Source organism: Aythya ferina, assembly GCF_964211825.1.
Source record: "Aythya ferina genome assembly, chromosome: 3".
In the NCBI taxonomy this organism is placed as follows: domain Eukaryota; kingdom Metazoa; phylum Chordata; class Aves; order Anseriformes; family Anatidae; genus Aythya; species Aythya ferina.
Genome location: NC_140298.1, coordinates 2,361,027 through 2,365,928, shown reverse-complemented (window position 1 = coordinate 2,365,928; position 4,902 = coordinate 2,361,027).

The window sequence follows — 4,902 nt, the reverse complement described above, 5'->3', positions numbered from 1 at the left end:
GACGTAAAATATTAAAAAATATAATAATAATAACTGGCCCCCTTCTTTGTTGTTGTCTGTCTTTTATTATGTAAAATGGAAAAATTTTTCCTTAACAATCTTTGTTCTTCTGTGAGAACTGTAGCCTTGTATTTCTTGGTAAGAATTCTAATGTCCTTGCTTCCTGTGAGTTAACTTAAATGGCTGGTAGCCTGGTTGCTCCCTATCATCCTGGATAGTGTTAATGAAATAGTGATGAATGTTAAAATTTCTGAATGGAAGCTCAGAAATATTTTCATTTCTCAGAACTGTTTTCAGAAATTGACTTTTGCAATCTTAATTGGTTTTCCAAGGCTTAGCTTATTTTTATTATAGACAATTTTCTGTAAAGCTTCTTTTCGTAGTAAACAGAAGGGTGTCATAGTTACTAAAATACTAATGCTAGGAGCTTTTTAGCTGGCACATGGTTGCATTTAGATTCTTTGGTCTCTTAATTTTCAGATTCAAATGTTTGATACAAGTTGTAATTGTAATTTCTCACTCATAGTAACAGCAGTATTGATGATTTGTTAGTCTGTGTGATAGGTGGTGATCTTGCTAACTAAGCTGTTAGGGGTGCTGGAGGATTTTTGCATAGTGGGGGACAATACTTGTGTGTTCCTGTGGTGGAACCTGTACAGTCAACCTGACTGTCTGCGCTTGTAACAAGTTTTAGGCCCTATGGGAAGGGGTGGAAGAATATAAGTTTGGGAACTGTATGGGAGGAGCACAAACCAGCTGCTCACCTCTGAGGAGAGAAGCTCAGCTGGAACCAGGAGTTGTGTAAGTGCGAGCAAGTGAGAACCTTTCTGGAGGCACCCAGGGTTCATCTGGGAGCTGTCAGTAACAGCAGGTTGGGGCATGGTGTGAGAGATGCTTGACTCTTTCCGCAGCTTATCGGCATTAATTGGAGAACAGGTGGGTTCCTAGTGCTTGAGAGCAAACTCAGCCCTGTTGCTGTAGCAATTTCTTCATGTTTGAAATAGTGATTTTTGTCTCTGTTGCCGTAGCTGATTAGCTTCTGTAATGACCCATCACTTTAAATGGAGCCACTGAGAATTGCTATGGAAAATGAAGTTGGGCAGCTGCAGTATTACACTGCCTGCTGCGAACTTCGGTGAAGCAGCATTGCATAACAAGGATTCCAGGCAGCAGCCTGGTATTTTACAGCTTCATTTCTTGGTGCAATTTAACGAAGGTTATCCAGTTAGAGTATAAGCTTCCTGACAAGTTTGAGAGGAAGACTTGTTGTATTTGAGATACCTCTTTCTGTGCTAAATGAAAGCTACCACTATAGTCTCTTTTTAAGGCAGGCACTAAGCTGGTGCAGTCTTCTTGCTTTGTTTTTATTTGTTTGCTTTTAACTTGAGCTTTTTGCATTGATTATGATGGTAAATCAGAATCTTAATGTTTTATTCAAAGGCTGACGTTGTCATCCTGAAGGTTCAAAATAATTGTTACCCATTATTACCTGTTAGCAATAAAAAAAACTACATTCTTCCAAACAAATGGTAGGCTTCAGAACCCTATCTTGGTAACAGAATATAAGTGAAACTTCATTAATAAATGTTAATGAATTTCTCTAGTTCACCATTATAACTTTATAGTATCGTAAAGGAAGTTTTATATATGTTTCTAAGCACTTCTAATATGAGAAGATAGAGTTCAAGTTGTGCATGTTTATTTTTCTGGCATTAAATCTCAGAATCAAAAATACTTAGGAAAAAAAAAGTAAGGAAATACTTGCATCTAGCAAGTGATCAGTCCAACCTCTGTGTGAGAACTCTGGAAAACTGGTTCTATATCCATTGTTCCACCTGAATGTAAGAATAACATTACCTAGTGTATTTTTATATTGCCAGCTAGTGTCCAAATCAATAATATTTTAGCAAGCAAAAATGTGTTACTGCTAAGAGGAAAAGAAAAAAAAAAAAAAGCTTAAATCCCTGTGAATACTTTTTTTTTTTTTCCTTACACTTCAGCATGGAGAGAGCGACTTACAATGCAACTTCAGTGAAAGTATGCTGTTTAAATTGGTTAGTCTGCAGAGTCTAGGCTGTTTTTCCTCAGAGCTGTATTGTGCAACTGGTGAAAACTTTCAGAGAAGTGAGATGTCTTAGCATTGTTGTGTTAAGATATTGAAATCTGGAAAATCATTGCACTACCATCAGACAAGCAAAACTGGTCTGCTCCGAAGAGCTTGCAGTTAGAGCAGTGTTTGAACATTGTAGAGAACTGCAGGTGATGTTTACAGAAACTAAGGTAATAGTGTCTCTGTAAAATCACTTTTTTGTTATTGTTGCATGTAAACAAAATTTCTTGTTTTCTATCCTGTTTAAACTGTGGAAACTTGTTATCACACCAAAGCTGGTGCTGTATCTTTGTAACTGTTGAGGGCTAGACCTGTGTTTGGCAAAGTTGAAACTTTCACATAGGCACAGAGTTTTAGGAGCTGAGGTGTTTTTAGATGCTTTCAATAAATACTACATGTACAGTAAAAATGTAAGTAAGCACTGACCTAATCATACTTCTGGGTTTATGTGCCAGAGGGAATGATGCAGTCTAACTTCAAGAACTTTTAGGTGATATAGAAATGAATAAATGAAATTAGAGCCACTCCATGTTGTCAAAACTGATGACTTGCTCTGTACGCAGCCCATCCTATCAAAATTTATTGTTTTGATAAGGAATGGAGAACTTCCAACAGCTACAGCATATTGCTCTGTGATAACGAGTAGGTGAGCTACTGACAGCTACAACAACTCAATTAAAAAGTGCTGTATTGCTGTTTCTGAGCCCCATGATGTAGAACTTCCATGTATTACTTTCCTGGTTTTGTATTTACTCTGGTTTTAAATCAAATTCATAAAAGCAGCTGGGCCAATGCTTGCGTAATTTCTAAAAGCAGAGCTTCCCACAATTGACTCAATTTTTAGTGGAATAGATAAGGTCATGTTGCAGTTTGTACACCCCAGCCAAACCATGCCCAGGCAGCAGAGTCCTGTTCTCTGCAAAAAGGAGCCTGGTGACCAAGGGAATATAATGTCTGCATCTGTTCAGGATGTTTTCCACAGAGGTTGTTTTCATGCCTGGAGTGGTCACAGACTTATTTTGCCGTTTAAGCAGAGAAGTATTTTTGTGTGTGTTGATTCTGGCTTGCATTTTTCCTATTCCTTTTGTAGTTGTTCACTAATGAGAATTTGCTCCAGAATCTTCTAGTGTGGTTTCTCGCTATTGTGTGTATCTGGATAAGTGTCATATTTAAACTGTAGAAGGAGAGGTCACACGTTTACACACTTGTTTGAAGAATTAGAGTATGCATAGAGATCTTGCAGAAGAAGGCTGGTGTTTAAGAGCGGCAGATGTCCTGAAGCAGCAGTATGCAGTGGCTGTTGTGTTTTTTGTTTTCACGTGCTTCTCTTCTTCTTATTGGACTTTCACTGGTGCAGAAATAGTCCTTGTGTAATACCTTGAGAGGATCAAACCATGTAATATAGAAAAGACCACTAAGAATGTAGCTGGGACCCTATCTGCTTGTTGTGATCCTCAAACCATGGCTGGTGAAACTACAAAGGTAACATGGCCTTTTTTTTTGTACAGTTACTGACTTAGTTATCCATAATTATATGATGCACATGGAAAGTATGTTCGAGATAAGCGTATGTGATTGTTCTCAGAGGTGTATCTTGTTATCTTTTGCAAAAGATAATGATTGTGTCTTCAGTGGCCCCTGTTAAAGACAAAAATACAGGTTTGACTGGGGTTGAACCCTAGTTCCCCAGGACACTGGTAAGGGTTCTTCTCACAGAGTAAATAAGCAGGCGAGCCAGTGCTCAGGTGCACTCCCTCACAGGTGGAGTAATGCTGCACTTCTTGGCTGTTCGGCTGACTGAAGGCTGCCCTGAGAAAGGATTGGTGGCTGTCAAATATTGGGTGTTGAAAGGTGGTAAATCTTAGAGGCCTGTTACAAACCCAAGACTTAATCATTGCGTAGATGTAAATATTCTCAATATTGTCTTGTCTGCCCAGTGAAGGTTTTTCTGATATATGGAACGGTAGTACATGGCTACGTATGGTGGCGTATTCTTCAGTAAACTGCTTTTTCTCTTTATTTGGAACAAGGTTGAACTTAAACCAGAGAAATGCCAGTCTTTTCAGTAAGAGCTATACTGGTGTGACTGCTTTTGCAATTAGGCAAGAGCAAAAAGAGCCTCGCTTTGTCTGGGAACGAGACACACCCTGGCCTGGGGAGCACTCGCTCTGCCCTCTCCCTTCCCTTCGGAGCATGGCCGATGTTGTGGGACGCTTCGGAGCTTCTCCCCGCGGTCCCTTCACGCTGCTGGCTTTCTGCGTGCTCCGTCTTCCCCGTGTAAGTGCTGCAGCTCCCGGGCCTCACGCACAGCCCTCGCTCCCCTGGCAGAGCAGCAGGTGCTCGCTGCTCTTACTTCTGGCTGCGGTGGGCAGAAAGGAAGCTTTACATTCCATTATTATTATGATTTGGGACAGAGGAAAGGGGGAGCTGGCTGTAATACGAGAACGGAGCTTTACAGCTGGTACAGGGGTGCGGGGTTTGCCTCAGCTGCGGTACACGGCTACGGGACCGTGCCCCTCGGGGGCTGCGGGCAGGCACCAGGAGCCCCGGCTGGGCGCACGCTGCGTGTGAGGGGGGCTCCGCGCTGCTCCAGCTGCCGGGGCGGGCTGCGAGGAGGAGACGCCCCCAGAGCGCCCGGCGGGAGCCGCGCTGCCCCCGCTCCCCTCACGGCGCCGGCCCCGCCCCGCCCCGCCGCCCGCCCCCTGCCGCCGTCCCGCGGCGGCCCCGCGGCTCCTGCCGGCCGCCGTAGCCCCTGCGAGGGGAGCCCGTGGCCGGGCGGGGAGGAAGAGAAA